The sequence below is a fragment of the Schistocerca americana genome, chromosome X (genome assembly GCF_021461395.2).
Source record: "Schistocerca americana isolate TAMUIC-IGC-003095 chromosome X, iqSchAmer2.1, whole genome shotgun sequence".
Taxonomy (NCBI): Eukaryota; Metazoa; Arthropoda; class Insecta; order Orthoptera; family Acrididae; genus Schistocerca; species Schistocerca americana.
Genome location: NC_060130.1, coordinates 703,570,862 through 703,595,170, shown reverse-complemented (window position 1 = coordinate 703,595,170; position 24,309 = coordinate 703,570,862). Strand labels below are relative to the sequence as shown.

General features: G+C 45.2%; 1 protein-coding gene across 1 annotated transcript in view; it reads right to left on the bottom strand.

Annotated features, from left to right (window-relative positions):
• The window catches only part of LOC124556824, a 329,242-nt gene that overhangs the window by 17,225 nt on the left and 287,708 nt on the right, over positions 1-24,309 (bottom strand). Inside the window, exon 2 of the mRNA XM_047130838.1 lies at positions 14,817-14,913. The gene's annotated coding sequence lies outside the window, so the exon portion shown is untranslated. The remainder of the gene's footprint in view (positions 1-14,816; positions 14,914-24,309) is intronic.

The following is a 24,309-nucleotide window of genomic DNA, read 5'->3' as shown; positions in this document are numbered from 1 at the left end:
CTAGATATTTAGCTGAATTAGATTTGACAGATTTATCGTGTAAGCGAAGTTTAACGGATTCCTTTTGGCGCTCCTGTGGATGACCTCACGCTTTTCATTATTTAGGGTCAAATTACAATTTTCACACAATACAGATATCTTATCTCAATCATTTTGCAATTGATTTTGATCTTCTGATGAATTTACTAGACGATAAACGAAAACGTCATGTCCAGATAACCTAAGACTCCTGCTCATATTGTGTCTTAAATCGTTTATACAGGGTGTTACAAAAAGGTAGGGCCAAACTTTCAGGAAACATTCCTCACACACAAATAAAGAAAAGATGTTATGTGGACATGTGTCCGGAAACGATTAATTTCCATGTTAGAGCTCATTTTAGTTTCGTCAGTATGTACTGTACTTCCTCGATTCACCGCCAGTTGGCCCAATTGAAGGAAGGTAATGTTGACTTCGGTGCTTGTGTTGACATGCGACTCATTGCTCTACAGTACTAGCATCAAGCACGTCAGTACGTAGCATCAACAGGTTAGTGTTCATCACGAACGTGGTTTTGCAGTCAGTGCAATGTTTACAAATGCGGAGTTGGCAGATGACCATTTGATGAATGGATTAGCACGGGGCAATAGCCGTGGCGCGATACGGAACATTCCAGCCTATGACTCGTGACTGAGGAAGACCTAGAACGACGAGGACACCTGCAATGGACGAGGCAATTCTTCGTGCAGTTGACGATAACCCTAATGTCAGCGTCAGAGAAGTTGCTGCTGTACAAGGTAACGTTGACCACGTCACTGTATGGAGAGTGCTACGGGAGAACCAGTTGTTTCCGTACCATGTACAGCGTGTGCAGGCACTATCAGCAGCTGATTGGCCTCCACGGGTACAATTCTGCGAATGGTTCATCCAACAATGTGTCAATCCTCATTTCAGTGCAAATGTTCTCTTGACGGATGAGGCTTCATTCCAACGTGATCAAATTGTAAATTTTCACAATCAACATGTGTGGGCTGACGAGAATCCGCACGCAATTGTGCAATCACATCATCAACACAGATTTTCTGTAAACGTTTGGGCAAACATTGTTGGTGATGTCTTGATTGGGCCCCATGTTCTTCCACCTACGCTCAATGGAGCGCGTTATCATGATTTCGTACGGGATAATTTACCTGTGCTGCTAGAACATGTGCCTTTACAAGTACGACACAACATGTGGTTCATGCACGATGGAGCTCCTGCACATTTCAGTCGAAGTGTTTGTACGCTTCTCAACAACAGATTCGGTGACCGATGGATTGGTAGAGGTGGACCAATTCCATGGCCTCCACGCTCTCCTGACCTCAACCCTCTTGACTTTCATTTATGGGGGCATTTGAAAGCTCTTGTCTACGCAACCCCGGTACCAAATGTACACTCCTGGAAATGGAAAAAAGAACACATTGACACCGGTGTGTCAGACCCACCATACTTGCTCCGGACACTGCGAGAGGGCTGTACAAGCAATGATCACACGCACGGCACAGCGGACACACCAGGAACCGCGGTGTTGGCCATCGAATGGCGCTAGCTGCGCAGCATTTGTGCACCGCCGCCGTCAGTGTCAGCCAGTTTGCCGTGGCATACGGAGCTCCATCGCAGTCTTTAACACTGGTAGCATGCCGCGACAGCGTGGACGTGAACCGTATGTGCAGTTGACGGACTTTGAGCGAGGGCGTATAGTGGGCATGCGGGAGGCCGGGTGGACGTACCGCCGAATTGCTCAACACGTGGGGCGTGAGGTCTCCTCAGTACATCGATGTTGTCACCAGTGGTCGGCGGAAGGTGCACGTGCCCGTCGACCTGGGACCGGACCGCAGCGACGCACGGATGCACGCCAAGACCGTAGGATCCTACGCAGTGCCGTAGGGGACCGCACCGCCACTTCCCAGCAAATTAGGGACACTGTTGCTCCTGGGGTATCGGCGAGGACCATTCGCAACCGTCTCCATGAAGCTGGGCTACGGTCCCGCACACCGTTAGGCCGTCTTCCGCTCACGCCCCAACATCGTGCAGCCCGCCTCCAGTGGTGACGCGACAGGAGTGAATGGAGGGACGAATGGAGACGTGTCGTCTTCAGCGATGAGAGTCGCTTCTGCCTTGGTGCCAATGATGGTCGTATGCATGTTTGGCGCCGTGCAGGTGAGCGCCACAATCAGGACTGCATACGACCGAGGCACACAGGGCCAACACCCGGCATCATGGTGTGGGGAGCGATCTCCTACACTGGCCGTACACCACTGGTGATCGTCGAGGGGACACTGAATAGTGCACGGTACATCCAAACCGTCATCGAACCCATCGTTCTACCATTCCTAGACCGGCAAGGGAACTTGCTGTTCCAACAGGACAATGCACGTCCGCATGTATCCCGTGCCACCCAACGTGCTCTAGAAGGTGTAAGTCAACTACCCTGGCCAGCAAGATCTCCGGATCTGTCCCCCATTGAGCATGTTTGGGACTGGATGAAGCGTCGTCTCACGCGGTCTGCACGTCCAGCACGAACGCTGGTCCAACTGAGGCGCCAGGTGGAAATGGCATGGCAAGCCGTTCCACAGGACTACATCCAGCATCTCTACGATCGTCTCCATGGGAGAATAGCAGCCTGCATTGCTGCGAAAGGTGGATATACACTGTACTAGTGCCGACATTGTGCATGCTCTGTTGCCTGTGTCTGTGTGCCTGTGGTTCTGTCAGTGTGATCATGTGATGTATCTGACCCCAGGAATGTGTCAATAAAGTTTCCCCTTCCTGGGACAATGAATTCACGGTGTTCTTATTTCAATTTCCAGGAGTGTAGATACTCTTCGTGCTCGTATTGTGGACGGCTGTGATACAACCCGCCATTCTCCAGGGCTGCATCAGCGCATCAGGGATTCCATGCGACGGAGGGTGGATGCATGTATCCTCGCTAACGGAGGACATTTTGAACATTTCCTGTAACAAAGTGTTTGAAGTCACGCTGGTACGTTCTGTTGCTGTGTTTTTCCATTCCATAATTAATGTGATTTGAAGAGAAGTAATAAAATGAGCTCTAACATGGAAAGTAAGCGTTTCCGGACACATGTCCACATAACATATTTTCTTTCTTTGTGTGTGAGGAACGTTTCCTGAAAGTTTGGCCGTACCTTTTTGTAACACCCTGTATAGAGAAGGAACAACAGACGACCTACAATACTACCTTGGAGAACTTTCAGACAATAAAATTTCGCTTTAATACGAGTTCCATCTCAAAGACTACATGCATTCAATTTTTTTTTTACAGTTAAGAGTTAATCTTCTCTGAAAGCCACATGCTAATATTTTGACCACGCTGTTAGCTATGTCTGAGGCGCTTCAGTCATGGACTATGCGGCTGGTCCTGGCGGTGGTTCGAGTCCTACGTCGGGCATGGGTGTGTGTGTTTGTCCTTAGGATAATTTAGGTTCAGTAGTGTGTAAAGCTTAGGGACTGATGATCTTAGCAGTTAAGTCCCATAAGGTTTCACAAACATTTTTTTGTTTGCTATGTCATTTACTTTACTTTCCACATCTTTCACGATAATATTTCTGCCATCTTCATAATATTTGTGCCATCTGTTATGTTTAGTGGCAAATCGTTGATACATATCAAGTAAAGCAATGGACCCAGAACACTACGCTGTTGCACCTCCTATCTTACATGACTCCAGTCAGATTCAAATCTCTTCTCTGTTTCTTGACAGTGGAGGACAGAATTGTGCTTCCCGCTTTCCAGCTATGAAGTGAAAGATTGTTGAGCTTTTTCCCTAGTCCCTTAGTGTTCTAACTTCTTCAGATGTATTGCTTGGCCCACACACTTATGTTATATTGTTAAATCAAAGAAAGTAGTTACTGTCCTCAGCTTATTGCTTAGCTCCAATTGTACCTCACACATACAAGAATAACTTGCATTTTCTGTAGGTTCCTCTTTCCTGAAACCAAACTGCAAGCCTGAGAGAAGCTTATGGGTACCGAGATGTGCTCTTACTCTCGTGTATATTGCTCCCTCAAAAACTTTTGGAAACACTAGTAACAACGAAACTGACCGGTAATTATCTGCATTCTCTCTATCACTATTTTTACGAAATGGTTTAAATAAAGAGTATTTCCGTATATCAGGGAACTGACCTCACAAAAAAAAATATTGCGCAAGCGACTGAGTCGAGAACTAGTGTATGGTGCAGTGATCTGCATAATAGTACCTGAAATCTCATTACACTGTTGAGAGTCTTTATTCGTTAATGATATAATAACTGAATCAGTTCCATCTTTGCTTGTTTGCTGCAGTTGCATGTTATGTAGCCTTTTTGGAACACCAGATATCATGTGCTCTGCATATTTACCGGTACCAATCAAAATTATATTTAATTTGTCGACTATCGACATAGATTGATTAATAAATACCTTGCACAATTCTGGCAGATCACTGATAATTTCAGTCTCATACAAGAGTGATGTAATATGTTTGGCACTATACTCTGCGCTGATACCTCTTTTGCTGTTTTACAAGGGTTTTAATTTTACTCTGAGAGCCGTTTAATCTCTTGGCGTAATGCGTTGTTTTAGCCGGTCTCATGACATTACACAGCACTTTGAGATGAAAATGAAATGTAGTGTGGCGATGGCCTCCCGGCGGGTAGACCCGATCGCCTTGTGCAAGTCTTTTGAGGTGACACCACATCGGTGATTTGCGCGTCGATGAGGATAAAATGACGATAATGAAGACGATACAAACACCCAGTCCCTGAGTGGATAAAATCTCCAACCCAGTAGGGAATCGAACCTGGGCCCCCCGGTATGAGAAGCCGGCGCGGTGTCCACTTCTTTTTAATTATAAAGAAAATGGTGAAGAGTAGAGTGATCAGTTCGGAACTGGTGGAAACAGAGTGGGCAGGGGTCGAAAGCCGAGGCCTGGCCACGACGCCTTCCCCTACTCATTCCTGAATCACTCCCCTCTAGGTTCTTTTTACCGGGAACAGGATAAGTAAACAAAATATCTTTGTTTGTACAAGCATAAATACAACAGAAATGCCATCCTTCCGGCGGAATCATTACATTCTAACAAGGCGAGCAAAAGTCTTTATTAACAAGGTGTCGGAAAAGACTTGCAGGCAACTGCCCGGCAGATGCAGCCTGGAGGCCTGGCTACTGTGTCCCCAGCACCACTACCGGGAGAAGCGCCCGAAAGGAGGGTGAAGTCAAAGAGAAGGGGACAGTAGAGTTGCGGGAATGACCAGCGTGCTCTGGTATAGTGCATGGCACCATCCAGCTGAGCGGGGGTGATGTAAAGATCGCGTGTAGGTAATTGGCGAAGAAGGCGCGGTAGCGCGGTCCGTGCTCGACTTCACTGTGGGCAGTTTGTGAGTACTGCCAGAAGTCAAGGCGTGATTTGTCGCCATCATTATACATGTAGGTGATCGTCCACCCCTTGACCCATACAATCGCATGATTTTTGGTGGCGGGAAAATAAGTATCCTCAACATGGATAAAAGTCCATGGGTCAATCGAATCCGGCGGAACGCGGAGGTAACAGACAACTGACTGTCGACCAGACGTCACTGGCGGCAGCACAAGTAAGTTGGTCGACAACTTCATCCATGAGGTGACAAACTGAACAAAGCGGAAAGTCCATTAGTCCGATAGCGTGAAGGCCTTAATTTGTGGCGAATTTTCCACATGAGACGTGGTACCATACTGCACGGACGTTGGAGGGAAGGAAAAGCTGGTGGATATGACGCCGCCACCGCATCGATGGATGTCTGAGCTCGACGTTGTTGCTGGATATGTAACGAAGCAGTGGGGTGTAAAATTCTTTAGGTCGAGAAGAAGGCGTTTTATGTAAGTTTGTGTGAGCATAACTGAAGTCGACGATGAAATAAGAAATGTGCGTCAGATGGTGCTTGATGTGTCCGACTGGTACTGGTGGCGTTATGGTCGCGAGCATAAGAATTTCCAGCAAGCGTGTCGTAACGGACCTTAAGTAGCGTACCGGCCTTAAGAAAGTATCCGAAAATAGCCTGGAGGCTGCCTGCGTCCAATAATTGATGGCAGAGGGTGTACCTGTGCGATGTGGACCATTCTGGACGTCACATGTTGATTGAGGCATTGGACACGTTGCAAAGAATCGAGCGATGTGGACCATTCCGGACGTGACATGTTGATTGAGGCATTGGACACGATGCAAAGAATCGATGTGGACCATTCTGGACGTCACATGTTGACTGAGGCATTGGACACGTTGCAAAGAATCGAGACGGTGGAGGAGATTTTGTCGCAAGGCCGTGCGGATAATTTGGAGGGCACTCCGAAAATTGATGGCAGTGGGGCGGCGCACGGTGGAGGTGAAAATGATACCAAGGTATCGCAGCTTCTGTACACACGGGAGAGGTGCTAAGTCGTCGTGTGAGAGACCGCGTCCAATGGACACTGCCGTGGATTTAGCCACATTCATGTTACTGCCAGCTGCTGTTGCGAACGTTGATATCAAATCAAGCACCGTTTGCGTTTCATTCCGTGAGCGAACTGAGAGGAGGACGTAGTCGGCATTCTCACCACACCGAACACTGTGCTGTCGCAAAGTGAGACCAGAAAGGTGGCTCCACAGATTCCCGATGAGTAGCTCCAGGTTTATGGCATAGAGTAGAGTCGAAAGTGGGCATCCTTGCCCTATGGAACCTCGGATCGTCACTGGTCCCGCCACACGGCCATTGACCTGAGTCAGCGATTTGGCGGTGCCGTACAGGCGCCGCATGACATCGAAAAAGGCGGGTGAAAAACTCATTCGGCTCATTACTGAGAACAGAAAACGATGCCGCACCTTGTCGAATGCGCTGTCAAAATCAACGGCAACCACCGCGGCACGGGGTCTGCACGCCGCTGCCAGTGCAATTAAATCACGACATTCTCCTGTCGCCGTTTGTATATTAACTGGGTCACCCGGAGTTGTCTGTTCCGGGGATAGAATGCTAGGCAGGATCTTGTGGCATCGCATCGCTAGGAGTCGTGTAAAAATTTTACAGTCTGCGTTAAGCAGAGTCAGGGGACGGTAATGTGCTGTAGTCATTCCCGGTGTCGGTTTGTGGATGGGTATAATAATTCCCGTGACGACGGTACGGCTTTTCCCATTGTCATCAGTTCATGAACCATCGTCGTCCACCGTGACGCCATTAGCGCGAGGAAAGTGCGATAAAATTCTAACGGCAATCCGTAAACAGTGACTTATTCAGAGCACCTTTGTTGATTGCATCGTGAGCTTCGTCGCGCGTAACTGGCTGTATCAGCTCGTCCGCTTCGTCGCTGGCGAGGGTACGAGTTACGTGTGGTAAACACAAACTCAAATGGTTCAAATGGCTCTGAGCACTATGGGACTTAACATCTATGGTCATCAGTCCCCTAGAACTTAGAACTACTTAAACCTAACTAACCTAAGGACATCACACAACACCCAGTCATCACGAGGCAGAGAAACACAAACTCCTCAGCGCGGTTGTTGGTAGTCTTCTCCTGGTACAATGTGCAGTAGTGGTCTACAAAGGCATTGGCGATTTCGGCCTGGCGACTTTCTGGGCACGACAAGTGCAGATCTCGGCGATGAGTCGTTGTCGTCGGTGTTTCCTATCGGAGGTGATATGATGCATGGTGTCATGTTCTTGTTCCGCCGAATCTTGACGTTGGGTCCGCAGCATCGGCCCCTGCAGTCTATGGTGTGACAACGTTACAATTTGTGCCTTAATACTGCTACTTTCCCTCTGGGCTTCAGGGGTGGGCGGCTGAGCGTCCAGATCCCGGAGACCGGCGAAGAAATAGCCGGTAGTGTGCCGGCGCCACGCAACTACTTCCGTGCCATACTGAATCAAGGTACGTCGAATGGCAGGTTTGGCACATTCCAGCCACCAAGTCAAGGTTGTGCAGTACTTGGGTAAGCGACGTTCTCAGGTGGCTCGTGTCTCGGTAACACGTTGAAGACATTCGGGATCAGGAAGGTGGGAGGTGTTTAGCTTCCACCGTACACGACTGCGCCAGACCACTTGTTGCGGGAGGAGAATGTTGCAGATATAGGCGCAATGGCCCGAAAAGGCCAAGGGCCAAAGTTCTGCACCTTGGACTGCAGGTGTGAGTTCCCGAGAGGCATAAATCCTATAAAGGGGGCTCGCGGAGTGACTCGTCTGGTGAGTATGTCCAGGTGCGTCGCCGTGCCGAACTTCCGAGGTGTCGCGGAGTAACAGATCACGGACGACAAGACACTGTTCTTGACAAGTGTCGTTGTGGGGCATTTGATCCTTTGGGTGCAGAACATAATAAAAATCAACCTCAGGCAAGTAAATGTCACAGCGTCCAAGAAACACAGGGGCGGTTTCTTCTGAATAGAAGTGTGCCCTGTCGCGTCTGCGGGAGGAGCCTGACGGAGCTGATGTTGACAACACGCGTCCCGATGACGGTGACGGCCATGCCTCTGGCCGATGGGAGGTATGTGATATCAGCCACATGAATGTCTTCTCGGGCGCAGATGGCTATGCCACGTCCCAAGTGGTCACCATTTTTATATCCCGCGACGTCTGGAAGTGTGGCCAAGTGTACTTCCTGTAGTAGTGCGATATCGACGTCCGATGCCCATGTCATCTCTCGCAGCAGTTGAATTTTCACGGGGGAGCTAATTGTGTTAGTGCTGAGCATCGCTACTCGGTAGGTTTGGAGTCGTACCCCGCTGTGGGGGGAACTCCATCAGCGGAGGGTGAAGAGGAGCGAGGCAACGGCGAGTCATACTGTACGCCACATGACGGTGTTATCAGCTTCGTAACTAGGCTTCCGTCTGAGGTAACTCAGTCCCCAGCGTGTGGTTCGGGCCTTTGTCGACGTCGTCACTCCACGCCATTGAAGGTGTTGTGATGTTCTTACGTTCCGCTTCGTTCGTAGGAGCGGATGACGTCTCGGCGGCAGTCGCAACGGTGGAGTCCATTGGTTCAGGTGCACCTGGGCTAACCAACAGAGTAGGCGCTGGCGCAGCCACAGCCACAGCCATGTTGTCGTCATTCGTGTCGTCGTGCACGTTCTCCGAGGCTTCGTCGGGCCGGACGGCCTCTGGAGCCTCAGGGAGGTAATCTGTCTCGTTCCGTACGGGGCCTCCGTTGATGGAGTTCCCCTCCACTTGCGCGTTTTAGGTGAAAGTTGTTTGCGTGTTCGTCCCTCTGTGTCGGAGGACTGGAGGGAGTCGCGGCGGTCGGGGAGGAAGGCCGTCGCGTGAACAATAAGTGAAGGGGCGTCCATGTCATCGGCCGGGTGTGGGGATCGGAAGTCGTCGCTATTGGTAGAGACGCCGGAGTAGCGTCAGGGTATGAGCGGGACGCGTCGACCCCGGCGATATCCGTAGCAGCAGGAAGGGTCACCGATACATGGTCCGACGGACGGCGACCGGTGGGAGGAGAAGAGAGCCCTGGTAAAACCGTCGTCGGAGACGGAGGCGCCACGGTAGCGGCTGGCAATTGGGTGATTCGTCGCTGAAGACACTCAGACTTGAGGTGGCCTTCTTTGCCGCACCCGAAACAGGTCTTGGATTGGCGGTCGTATATGACCACCGCGCGGCATCCGCTGATTTGCAGGTAAGATGGCGCGTGGCGATGGAGATCGATGATGATCTGTCGTAAACCGTTAAGAACGGGGTACGCTTAGAATTGCGCCCAGCGTCCTGCAGTGTGGCCATGTACAGTGCCATAGGGGCGGAAAGCCGCGATAACGTCTTCCGCCGGGAACTCGAAGAGAGTTCGAAATCTCGTATGGTGCGCATTCCCAAACCTGAGTGGTCGACAGTCACCGCACCGACGTTTCCGTCGGCATAGCAAAGGCGTAGTCCGTGTCTGGTGTCATAAAGTATTCTTTCGCACACGGCGTCATTGACGACTTTGACGTACACCGTAGTGCTTAATATGGACAAATGTATGCCCAAGATGTCGGAAGCTGGGATCTTAGCGACGTCGCGTAGGAAGCGTTCCACTTCCAAGGCCTTTGGTCGTGTGTAGTCGTTGCAGAAGCTGAATCGTAGAGTTGATTTACTAAAACGATTGGCCATTGTTCTACTACACGTAAGTGACGGCCGCTGAAAAGTAAACAGCCGGCCATGGTGGCCGAGCGGTTCTAGGCGCTCAGTCCGGAACCGCGCGACTGCTACGGTCGCAGGTTCGAATCCTGCCTCGGGCATGGATGTGTGTGATGTCCTTAGGTTACTTAGGTCTAAGTAGTTCTAAGTTCTAGGGGACTGATGACCACAGATGTTAAGTCCCATAGTGCTCAGAGCCATTTGAACCATTTGAACCATTTTGAAAAGTAAACATCAGCGAGCGCGCGCCTTCCGCAGGCGGAAACAACAGCACGTCCGCACTGCACGGATGCGAAAGCCGGACTGACTCAGCTACGGTGCGGACACTTTGAGGTATTGTTTGTAGTAAAATGCTGTTACCGGACTCTGACTGTCGTTCATATTCTGATACAGCTCCCGTTGCATTCTACATGACTTTCTAATGCCATTAGTCATCCAAACCGGTTGATTATTAGTACTGCATGTATACCTGCAATTTTTAACGGGAAAGAGTTATAAAAAAGTGATAAAATTTTTGAAGAAATGTATTCTTTTGTTCACTACTTTGGGATATGACTCTGATTTCGTTTCAGCGTACTCGTACTATCTATGCAGCTTGATCTGACACGTCAATTGCCAATTTATCCGCACGCTGTCCTCTTCAAATAGAGAACAATCAATGCAGGTATTGTCCATGATCGTGCCGCTGTTTTCCTGAACTCTAGTTGGGAAGTATACTGTCTGTACCAGGATGTAAGATACAAGTACATTTAGTGAATTTTCCATATTTCGTACATTCTCATTTCTTACGTAGTAAATAAATAACTTTCTGTAGTGAGTAGATTTGGAAAACAACATTATACGGCATGCACTTGTAGCTACTTTTCATAAATATTCTTTGCTCTGATTGGACAAGAACCGCAGACGGCACGATATTGGAATTTGACAGATTTTGTACACGTATTTGTAGTTGGTTTGTTAACAATGTTGCACTAGTTATATGGGTTGGGGGCGTCAGTTTGGTTCTAGTAATTGAGTACATTTATAGGTGCAAGCACACTTATTATTTAACGACACTGAAACTATGCAGATTGCTAAAAATGTATTCCATATTTTGAAAGATGATAGTACGGACGAAGGGAAGTCCAGTGAACACGGATTCTAAAATGCATACCTTAAGAGCTATTAGCACTTTTTCATCTTTGCTACTGTAAAACACAATCTTTCTACTGCAGGCTCTTTGCTATTGCCAACGACCTACAGAATCTAATAAGCAAATGAGGACACATTCCGCTGTTATTGTCCATGGATACAGCATGCAAAAAGCACGTTTTAGCGTTGTTACTGTAAACCATATTCACAGTTCTGGGTAAGGGCAGCAGATATCTTAGTTCTAATGGAACCAGTTTGTGTTTTGATAAGTTTGTGGAATGCTTTTACATTGTTGTTTTGTCTTTACACTTACCAGCATAATGAATGCCTATTATTCCGAAAGAAAAGGTCAGACGTAATCGTTTGTTATAGTCTGCCAAATGGAAGTAACTTTCGAGCCCGTGTCCTACACGCAGAACAATATCCAGAATACAAGGTACCATCAGTACAATAATTCAGCTGTCATTTCCTGTGACTAGCAGACTGTGGCTCTGTAGCCCCAGCAACAGTGGCTCGAGGCAGACCTGTCACCATTCGCACTGTATTATGAAGCGGCGACTATAGCAACGAATGGAAGAAGATCTTGGAATCAGCGTATGTACTATTCCAGCATCTATCGAGGTTAGTCATCCTCTAGCCTGGGCGATCCTGCATACACAGTTACTGTGTCGATATCATTTTCAGCGTGTCCAAGACTTCGGGCGAGAGATAAGCCTGGCAGAAAGCAATTATACCAATGGCTGTTCTAACTCGTGATCGTGTTAGATAAGCGATGAACCCCATTACTTATGCCAGAGAACATTCAAGTATCGTGACTAACAGTGGTCGCTCAAACATAGTTTATAGCTACAGAGATGGACGGTTCAAAAATGGTTCAAATGGCTCTGAGCACTATGGGACTTAACTGCTGTGGTCATCAGTCCCCTAGAACTTAGAACTACTTACACCTAACTATCCTACGGACATCACACACATCCATGCCCGAGGCAGGATTCGAACCTGCGACCGTAGCGGTCACGCGGTTCCAAACTGTAGCGCCTAGAACCGCACGGCCACTCCGGCCGGCAGATGGCCGGTACTGAGCAGCCTCAGCTCATGAACCATAGGTTCTCCAAACCTCTCCAAACCTTCATTTAACTAAGATGGGACACGTTTCCTGAGTTGCTCGCCGTTTGCCACTATCCAGGGGACACGGACACAGTTAGCATAAATTCCCCCCCCCCCCCCCCCCCCCCTCGAGAAACTTGTTATTTCCATTTCACTTATAATAGCAATCAGTAAATGGTACACGCAAAGCCGTTGTCTAAAAGCACTTTTCTTTCGAAAAATAAGTGATCGTGATTAACCTCCTTTACATTCTTGCGGATGGCGCTTCTAATCCATTCATACAAATTATAAAAATGGGTGTACGATTTATGTATCTATGTATGCATGCATGGATGTATGTATGTATATTCCACATCTCCTGCTAAACCACTGGGCCGATTTCACCCAAACTTGGTACACGTATCATTTACTGTCTGGAAAGAATCACTGTGTAGGTAAGAACCACCTACCTCACAAAGGGGCGAGGGTGAGGGCGAAAAGGCAGTGCAGCTGGTAATGAGTGAGTGTCCATACTTTCTTCGCCCAGTATTTGAGGATGGGATCACTTAGCGACTTGCAACAAATTATAGGCATAATTTCAAACCTTTAAGAAACTTTCCCTCGGTGGTACCCTACAAAAGATGACGAAAGATAAAGGTTTATCGCTTACTACATTTTCACTGTTCATACAGCAAACAGCCGTATCAGGCATGGCATTTTAATTTATTGCTTCTTTCCTGATAACTGTATTCGTGATACATTTTTCAGACAGTATTCACGTATAGCACTGAATTTACCTCCAAAATTATATCATTATGTGCCACATAGTTCAGGAGTTATGATGTCATAAACAGTGAATGCGTGAATACCTACCGCAAGACCCAAAACGTTTGAATTTATTACCTCGTTGCTACTAACTCTATTCGCAAAATGTTTCGCAGACAGTATTCATACAAGCCACTGAATGTACCTACAAAATTATATCATTTCACAAGTCATAGCTTGTGAGATATGACATCATGAAAACGGAACTATAGGGCTAAATTTGTTAGAGATTCAGGTGAAATATGTGTACAAGTGTGTGCAAAATATGTTAAATATATTTGAAATATATATGGAAAGCGCGTATACAGGCAAATCCGCAGATAAAAAACTCTTCCGAAGCAGATGGATTGGTTTCAAACAAACTTGGTACACATATTATTTATTATCACCAAGGAAAGACTGTGGTAGTAGAAACCAGCAACTTTCAACTAGAGTGTGGGTGATAATGTAGAGAAAGAATTTGTGGAGGAAGAGATAGACAGACAGAGAGGGGGAAGGAAGGGATGGACATAGATATGGGGGAGGAAATGAACAGAAAGAAGGAGAGGGGGAAATGGCCAGAGGAAGGATGGAAGAGGAGATGGACAGAGAGAAGGAGGTGGACGAGATGAACAGAGAGAGATGGAAGGAGATGGGCAGAGAGATGGGGAGGAGGAGATAGACAGACAGAGAGAAGAGGAGGAGGAGAGGGTCAGAGAGGAGGAGGAGGAGGAGGAGGAGGAGAAGATAAAGAGGGAAAGGGCGAGGATGACATAGAGAGGGTGATGAGGAGATAGAGGGGATAGGAGAAGATGGAGAGACAGGGGGCTGGAGAAGATGGACTTAGAGTGGGAGGAGTAAATGGAAAGAGGGGGAAGGAGCAGATGGACAGAGAGACGGGGTAGTAACAGATGGTCAGAGAGAGGGGCAGGAGAAGATGGATGGAGAAGGCGGTGGAGAAGGTACACAGAGAGGTGGGGAAGAAGGAGATGTACTAAGAGAGGGGGGAGAAGGGGTCGGACAGAGAGGGGGGGCGGAGGAGACGGACAGAGAAAGGGGGAAGGAGGAGGTGGACTACAGAAATGGAGTAAATACAGACTCTGGCAATGCCGGTTACTCAACTAGTCCATTTGTACAATTTGCAAATGCCGCATTCAAGTGCTGTGTAAGATGCTGGGATTCCTCTTATTTAATACGAAAATGCCGCACCCAAGTGCTATTTAAGATATCGTAATTCCCTTTATTTGTTGTACAAATGTCACTCTCAGGAGTAATTTATATAGTGTAAAAATGTCGACCACTTCAACTTCCATAATCGCTCTTCCATACACGACATGCAGAAGCATTCATTTTAGTCCTCCACGCGGCACAGTGATACATTTGACACATTTTCAATGGAAAAATGAATTAAATGACAAATAAAACTCTATTGCTCTGTAATCTCAGGACTTTGCGATTTCCGTCTCTCTTCTCATCAAATTCGTCGTTTTGCTAGTTGAAACTCTAATATTGTGTCATAATATAGACAATCTGAATGGTTGTATATTAAAGACTCCTTTATTCAACACTCCTTGCCTAACGACGTTTTTAATAACAGAAATTTGTTTGAGGCATAACATAGAAGTATGAACTAATGACTACATTCGCTCAGTATAGTAGAAAATACTTACCTCTAAGTTACAAACGCCGGAAGAAGAACGTTATCACACCTCGAACAAGCGGCTTTACTCGCGAATCGCTTCTCGGAAATCCCTTGTCACTTCTTACCTGAAACAAAAACAATTTTTCTATTAGCCTTGTAACAAAAGCTGTATACTGATTTTGTATTCACTTGTACCAGATGTACCTGAAAAATTCGGTGAATGGTCTGAGAAAATAAAGGAAACAATAGTTACAAAGAAAACATTTTTAACTGTCTTCAGAGCTATTACCATTAGCTACAACACAATTCTGATATCGGTTGTAAGGTTGTGGGGAACGGTCAGCAAAGGTTTCTTGTGTAATCGCCCGAAGCTCCGTGGTTACGCATTGCTGGATATCCACATCTTTACAGGAGATGAGACTATGCGACAGTCAATGATATCGTGTTCATCGCCTTCCCGCCTCCAAAAAGATTCTGTTGGCAAAATCCAAGATTAAGATGATGTTGATCGCCTTTTTCGACAACAAGTACTTGAACCATCATGAATATCTACCTGAGGGAGGAGGGGAAGACGATGAACATCATGCCATGCCAAACTTGGTCTCAGGATGGTATTGGTAGTATCAGGTCCCATGTCCTGTAATGATGCGGATGTCCAACGGCTGACCACGGTTCTACGAATGATTCCACAGTAAGAGTTTGCTGAGTTTCCAACAGCTTTACAACCTATGTCAGAGGCGTGTTGTAGCTGAAGGTGATTACTTTGAAGGCCAGTAAGGGTATGCTGTTTTCCATTATTTTTGAGACCTTTCACCGAATTTTTCAGGATATGTGTACGTTTCGTCATACATTTCGGTAATAATGGTAAGGGTGTTAAATACGTTGCTGGATATGACATTTTATTGATATAAGATTGACTTCGTAAGTAATGCATGTACGAGACGAAATCTCGCGGTATGAAAACCACATTTCTAGGAATACGCTCATACTCTCTTGTCTGCACATGCTTATACCGTTTTTCTTATTTAATATGAAAACTTCGACGACAGAAACAGGTGATTTATTTCACGTTTCCACAACGTATAACGGTTCTTCTTCGACTGGATTTGGCGAAAGTCAGACTTCTTGTTCTTGGTCGAACAAGAGAGAGAGAGATGTCGAAGAGTCTACATCTACACCATCTCTACCATCTTAGTCACTTATTGCTTGTATACTACTATACTTATCCTTCATTATGGCTATTTCTTCTGGTAGGTGCAATTTTCACAAAAGTCAGTGCAGTGAAATAAACTGTTCCAATCTACGTGCTCACAGCTTACGCATCAGGGAGCCGTTGAAATCTTTCTAGGGAAGCCCATCAAATAGGCAGCTGCCACATATATGAGAGGTGTTCAAAAAGTAATGCAATACATTTTTTTCTCGGCCAGTTACGGTTGGAAAACGCGGAATTTGTTGTGTGGCATCCTGGAATATTCCCGCTTAAGCCCCTTTAGTTTCATGAAGTTCCGATAGGTGGCAACGCTATACATAGCTTCCAAAATGGCGTCTGTAACGGAGATGCGTTCCAAGCAGAGAGCAGACATTTAGTTCCTTTTGGCACAAAACCAGAGCATCGAAGATATTCATAAGCGCTTGCAGGATGTCTATGGAGACCTGCTAGTGAACAAAAGCTCAGTGAGTAGTCAGGCGAGTCGTCTGCCGTCATCGAAACAAGGTGGCGCAAACCTGTCAGATCTCCCTCGTGCCGGCCGGCCGCCCTCAACCTAAGGAAACTGAAGAAACAACTTCGGTGTGTTTGTCGTCACTAAAGTGCAAACGAACTTCTCCTTCTCCATAACGACGCGAACCCTCACGCAAGTCAGAACACCCGAGCGGAGCTCACAAACCTTCACTGGACTGTTCTTCCTCAACGACCCTACAGCACCTTCCGACTGCCATCTGTTTGGCCCAATGAAGGATTCATGGGCCAAGGAAGGATTCCGCAGGAAGCAGTACGTGGATTATAGGAATGTTATGGATGCAGCGAGGCCTTGACTCTGACGTCGACCAGTACAGTGGGGGACCATGGGGGGCATACAAGACCTCCTATTATGGTGGCAAAAGGCCATCGCACTGAACGGAAATTATGTTGAAAGGTTTTTTAGCCAAAAGAGTGCGGAATAATGTGGTGTATGGGAACTCTGAATAACACTAACCTGCGTTCAGGAAAAAAACGCGGTCCGATAGGTGGCAACGCTATACATAGCTTCCAAAATGGCGTCTGTAACGGAGATGCGTTCCAAGCAGAGAGCAGACATTTAGTTCCTTTTGGGACAAAACCAGAGCATCGAAGATATTCATATGCGCGTTTGGTCAAGTATTATCCAGTTTAGATTTTTCGGAATTTGTAGCATTTTCCCGAGTGTCAAACAAATTTATGTCTCTTGGTTCTGCGCTTCCTTTATCCGCTCGATGTCCACTGTGAGGTGCGTCCAATGACTAGTGCACTTTCGAAGCCACTAAGCTCTCTTGAAACGACGATTCTGCTGTTCCCGCTTCCCTACTGAAAACAAAATACTCCCCGCCTCCTTTTATACTGGCGGTTTGGCGTTTCTTAATATCTAGTGGTTAATTTCGCATTACATTGGCGTCTCCGAGTACTTTTGAGCAGATTCAGTGTTTACTATTTTTGGGTATGCAGTATTTTGGGTGGCCTGTCCTAGCTGCCTCACCCTGTACTAAATAACTGATTTTATTTACGTCTAATTAATCTTATAGTCAAAAGATACTACATTTTAATGTTTAATGATTTCCACATCTTTAATTTTGTTCCGTATTTGCAAATCTTTGTAACGTCCTATTGCCTCCAGATGTTAATGGCTTTAGTATAGATTTCCAGTAGGAAGGCATATCATTTAACTGAATATCTGTTTCCATGTATAACATCCAGCTGCACTTCTCGTAGTAATCCTGATTATAGAATAATAAAGAAGGAAAGCTAACTAGGGTTAAACGTTCCGTCGACATCCAAGCCACTGCAGACAGAGCAGTAGCTCACTTGCACAAGAATCGGTGACGAGATTGTTCATAGCCTTGTTGAAGAAAGAAGGCTGACATTCGTCCAAAGTGATGTAGGGAAACCACGAGAAATTTAATTCAGATCTGTCGTGTGGGATTTGAAGTCAGTTCCTCACTAATGTGGGGCCAATTTCCTGGACTGAGCCACACTGATACAGATGACGACTAGATTTAAGACGGTCAGTTGAAGAGACAAGTACCAACGGCAGCAATGGGTGAAGGCACGACTGAAAGTAGTTCAGACTCTCACCTACGAGAGTTTAGACTTGACCAAAGTCATCGTCGCTCTTATGCACTTGACCCAGCTACGTGGTTACAAAACTTCTCGAGAAACACTCCACCGCTAATTACTGTCTCGAGAGCCTTTCTCCCATCAGGAGTTTTGTAGTATTTATGACACTCGTTGCAAAATATGCGTTACACACAGACGCTGGAACTAGCGTCCAGTCATCGTAGGCCGTTTTGTTCGGCACAGATCTTAATTAAAAAGTAAGCGATCGTTAGAGCTATGTATTGTGCGCGGTGGCAGCTGCGCACACAATGGGCGCAAGTTTTTTCATTAGTGGGCGGTACCGCCTCCCCTCGCCGCCCATAAAACGCGACCCGCATCGCGTTCGGTAATCACAGCAGCGGCATCAACTGCGCCCGGCCGTATCTCCCGCGCCCTTGCCTGCCTCTCCATGTATCACTCCCTCGCTGTACGTCTGTTTTTGCAGAGGAGGTTACTGACGCATTTCGGCCACAAGCATTTCCTAACATGGACATGCACTTCAGTCTGAGAAGCATCTACCTAACCTGTCACCGATTTTGATCATCTTTCGCACGACTGTGGCACATACTTACAGCTAACAAATGCTGCTCTAGTCAATGCTCTTCTCAGATTTTTACGTTGAACAGAGGTTGAAAGTTTTACAGAGCGCGTGCCAGAAGAAGTCGCACCAATTCGTGTAAAAAATTATTTTTAAGGCTTTCCACAGGAGGCCACAAGAAGTGTAAGTGGTTGCAATAACATACTAGGCAGCTTGGGACCATACTATCCTGAGCAATTAAAGACAGTCATGACGGATACAGGGATTAGTGGCCACTATATCGTTATAGCGAGACTGAATATCGTAACATCGGAATCCACCAAAAATAAAAGCAAAATATGTCTATTTAAAGAATCAGATAAAAATTCGCTGACAGCTTTCTGAGAGACAGTCCCCTTTCTCTCCAAACCAAGTATGTAAACACAGAGCTGATGTGGTCTACATTCAAAGAAATAGTCATGACGGAAATTGATTCACATCAAGCAAACCAATAAGAGGCGGAACAGATCCCGCGTGATACATAAAACAGGTCAGGACACAGTTGCAGAAGCAACAAAAAAAGCATTCCAAGTTTAAAATCACGCAAAATCTCCAATATTGACGATGTTTTGCAAAAGCTCGAAATTTAGCGCGTGGCGGTTCAATGCGAGACGCTTTTAGTAGCTTTCACAATTATATTCTCTCTCAAAATATGTCAGAAAATCCAGAGATATTTTGGTCATTTGTAAAATACACCATTAAAAACGCACAATTATTATCTTCACTGAGCGATAGCAATGGCAAGGTTACCATTGACAACGCCACTAAAGCGTAGTTACTAAACACGATTTTCGGAAATTGGTTCACCAAAGAAGATGCAGTAAACGTTCCAGAATTCAAATCAAGGACAACTGCTGGCTTTATTAACTTGGAAGTAGCTATTCCGGTGTAGCGAAGCAACTAAAGTCACGTAATAAAGGTAAGTCTTCCGGTCCAACTGAGTACCAATTCTGTTCCATTCGGAGTGTGCTAATACAATAGCTCCATATTTAACAATATATATAACCTCTTTCTCGACGAATCATCCGTACCTCAGCACTGTAAAGTTGCACAGATCACACCAATGCACTCCCGCCGGAGGTTCGAGTCCTCCCTCGGACATGAGTGTGTGTGTTGTCTTTAGCGTAAGTTGGTTTAAGTGGTGTGGAAGTCTAGGGACCCATGACCTCAGCAGTTTGGTCCCATAGCAATTCACACACACACACACCAATGCGCAACAAAGTAAACAGAAGTAGTCTACTGAATTATAGATCCCTATCACTGACATCAATTTGAAAGAAGATATTGGAGCATATACCGTGTTCAGACATTATGAATTACCTCGAACAAAACTGTCTATTGACACATAGTCAGTACGGATTCAGATAATATCGTTCTTGAGAAACATAAATAGACCTTTATTCACACGAAATAATGAGTGCTTTCAACAAGAGATTTCAAGTTGATTCTAAATATCTAGATTTCCAGAAGGTTTTTGACAACGTTCCTCGCAAGCGGCTTATAATCAAATTGCTTGCCTACGGTGTACCGGATCAGTTGGGAGATGGATTCGTATTCTGTCAGAAGGGACACAGGTCACAGTAATGTATGAAAAGTCACCAAGTGAAACAGAAATGATATCTTTGACAGATAATGTGAACAGTCCTCTTACATTGTTTATAGATGATGTCATTTACAATCTAGTAAATTATCAGAAGATTAATACGATTTAAGAAATGATTTAGACAAGGTATCTGTGTGTTTACAATTGTGGCAATTGACCCTGAACAATAAAAGATCTGAAGTCCTCCACATGAGTGCTAAAAGGAATCCGTTAAATTTCGGTTACACGATAAATCACACAAATTTAAAGGTTGTAGATTCTGCTAAATACCTAGGGATTACAATTTCGAAAAACTTAAATTGGAACCAACACGTAGAATATGTTTCGGAAAGAGCGAACCAAAGACTGCGGTTTAGAAGATACAACAAATCTACTAAAGAGATAACCAACATTACGCTTGTCCGTTGTGTGCTAGAATGATACTAGATGATACTGACGGAAGTCAACGTAAATGTTCAAAGAAGGACAGCTCGTTTTTCATTATCACGAAATAGGGGAGAGAATGTTACGGATTTGACACGCGATCTGGAGTGGCAATCATTAAAACAGAGGCGTTTATCGCAGCGGCGAGATGTTTTCACAAAACTTGAATCATCATTTTCCTGCTACGAATGAGAAAATATTTTCTTGACTCCCATGTACAAAGGGAGAAATGACAACCGTAATAAAAAAAGAGAAATCAGAGCTCGCACGGAAAGATTTAGGGGTTCATTCTCCCCACGTGCTATTCGATAGTCGATATAGTCAGTTGAGAAATAGTCTGAAAGTGATTCTGGGAACCCTCTGCCAAGCACCTGGATGTGAACTGCAGAGTAGTCATATAGATTTAGATATCAGTTTGGGCTGACGCTACAGCCTGAACTGAAGATATTGTCGTCTTACCACCCTAACGATGAGACTGTTGATTTTTTCCTATGAAACTTCGCTACTCGCGTTGCGCATGATCACATATTTCTTCTCTTTTATCACACCTCTCACCCCTCTGGAGACGAACATCTCGTGACGTGAAAATAGTAACAAAGTGTTGAATGCCACAAGTGTGTGCCAGACGTCGAGAAGCGACGCTAGCGCAAGCGGTTAAGGTGACTTACTATTCATCTGTTGGTTCGTTGATTTGGGGGAGGGTACCAAACAGCGAGGTCATCGGTCCCATAGGATTAGGGAAGGATGGGGTAGGAAATCGGCCATGCCCTCTCAAAGGAACCACTCCCCCGTTTGCCTGAAGCGATTTCGGGAAATCACGGAAAACCTAAATCAGGATGGCCGGACGCAGGTTTGAACCATCGTCGTTCCGAACGCGAGTCCCCTGTGCTAACCACTGTCCCACCTCGCTCGATGCTACACATCTGTCCCTACAGCGATCGAGCTTTATCATTATCATTTTCTTGTAATTTTCCACCAAATACTACAACAAATCATATTTCATCGCAAAGTAAGAATTAAAAAAATGACAAAATTACAAAACAGGACTTCAGCCGCCTACGCGCATTGAAATAATTCAGTGGGGAATGTTGAAAATTTGTGCTTGACCGGGACTCGAACCCGGATGCTCCACTTCTCTAGAATGGTTGTCTTAGTCGCCTATGCCGCCTGCAAACACTTCATGGCCCACCAGACAGAACAGATAGCACGCACATATATGTATGAAAGAAGAAGACTCTGTGTACTTTCAGAGCGGATGCACAATAATATCGAACTTCTGCGGGACTTCACGAGTGCAGCTATCAGTTGGGCAACGGAAGTGGGCACTACTTGCGCGTGACAGGTCGAGAATTTGGATCGGACCGTGAAGCGTTCCGGATGGCCGAGGTAGTTGGGGACGGGAGCATATGCAGGATTACACTCCTGGAAAACAATCGTTGTAATGCTAAGAGCTTTTGAGATTAATCAATGAAATTTGGTACAACCCACTTAAAAACGTGTTCTTTATGGGCGAAACAATTTTCAAAGATCTCCGTCTTACACTTATTTTTACTAGAGTTTACATTTTCCGATAATGTGTACCTTTTCAGTGTACCGTTTTTCCTTACAGATTTGTCATGATGTACTTGTAAAGTATGTATCTCTTTGTCAATAGGCCTATTAGGACCGCCAAAGTACTTATCATCTTACAGTTTCTGGCCCTTGAGTTCTTTTTTTAATTCCAAAATCCTGCCACCCAATCTCTTTTGAATGTGCCCAGTACATTCCAATTTCTCAATCTTACGATCAGCTCTGTAAGGGTTATTATCAGAAATAGTTTTAAAGGAACTACAATCACCATCACCAAGATACGTGACATAGAGAACCCCGTATCTTTCAATACGTTTTTTGAAACATAAATTTCATACGAGTTGCTTCCATCCCGCCACTATACCCCAAACAATTCCTACAGCACACTTTTTAATTTTCACTCTGCCATTTATTCTCTTCTCCTGTTCTGTCACATTTCTTCCTAAGAGCACAAAAACTACAGGACTTGCTCATCAGCTGAAGTCAGTCAGTCAGTTAGTTAGTTAGTTAAAATTTCCATGGATGATTTTGCACTTTAGATCTTTAAGATGTGGAACCAGTCATTTTACATTCATATCGCAAATTACTTTGTACCTGTGGTTACATTCCGAATATTTCTAAGACCTTTTTTTTACAAAAAGAAAAAAGATGCATACATATGTGACTTGGTAATTCCTACCCACCTTCTTTGACACTTTTCAATAATAGAAATTCCTCAGCGGAACAGAAGGAGTTGTCAAAGAGAGACTTTCTCCGTTTCTTATCAAATTTTACTTTGCTATCTGTCTGACATTTTATATCACCGGGTTAGTGATCAAAAATTTTTGTTACAGCGTTGTGCACCCCTTTTTATGCTGAAGACAACTTTAATGTGGAGTAATGAAGATCATTTTTCCTTCTGGTATTGTAGTTATCTACCTCATTGTTCCTTTTGAACTGTAGTGAATTATTTACAACAAACTTCCTGAGGGAATACATACACTGTGAAGCAGTAGCCGGAATGCCCAACTCCTTAAACAGATGTCCACAAGATGATCGTGGATGAGTACCACATATTATTCTTACGTTTTGTCGAATAAAGACTTTCTTTCTTAAAGATGAGTTACCCCAGAATATTACTCTACACGATATTATTGAATGAAAATATGCCAAATATGTTAACTTACTGATTTGTCTCTCCCCAAGATTTTCAATGATTCTAAGACCAAATGTGGCTGAAGAAGTTGTTTTAGGAGTTCTAAAATGGGTTTTTCCCGATTAAATTCTCATCAATATGGACCCATAAGAATACTGAAATTTCCATCCTATTTATTATTTGCTTGCCATATGTTACACTTATCATTGGTGTAATACCTCTAGATGTGCAGGACTCTCTAAAATTGAGGATGAGACCATTCGGAGAAAACCAGTCAATGATACTTTCAAAAACTTTGTTTATCATTTCTTCTGTTACTGTAGGTATTCTTGGACTGATTACAATACTAGTGTCATCTGCAAAAACAACTAGTTCTGCTCGTATATTAGACTGAAGATCGTTTACATATGTAAGGAACACTAGTGGACCTAAGATTGCCCCATGGGCAACCCCATACGTGATGTCTTCCCAGTCCGAATTATGTCCCTTGACTATCTTGCTTGAATTTCTAAGTACGATTTTCTGCATTCTTTTGGTTAGGCATGACATTATCCATTGGCTGCCTATACCAACAGTCCCGTAAAATTTCAGTTTACCTAGGAGAATGCTGATTCACACAGTCAAATGCCTTAGAGAGGTCGCAGAAAACACCAATCGGTAATGTTTTATTTTTTAATGATTGTAAAATCTGGTGAGTGGACGTGTAAATGCCATTTTCAGTAGGCCAACCCTTCTGAAACCCGAACTGTGATTTACTAATGACACTCATTGCTATGGTGAGATACTATTACAGAATACATCACCTTCTCAAAAATCTTGATAAATGATGTCATCAGTGAAAGAGGGTGGTAATTATTGACATCTCTCTTATCACCTTTAAAGGGAG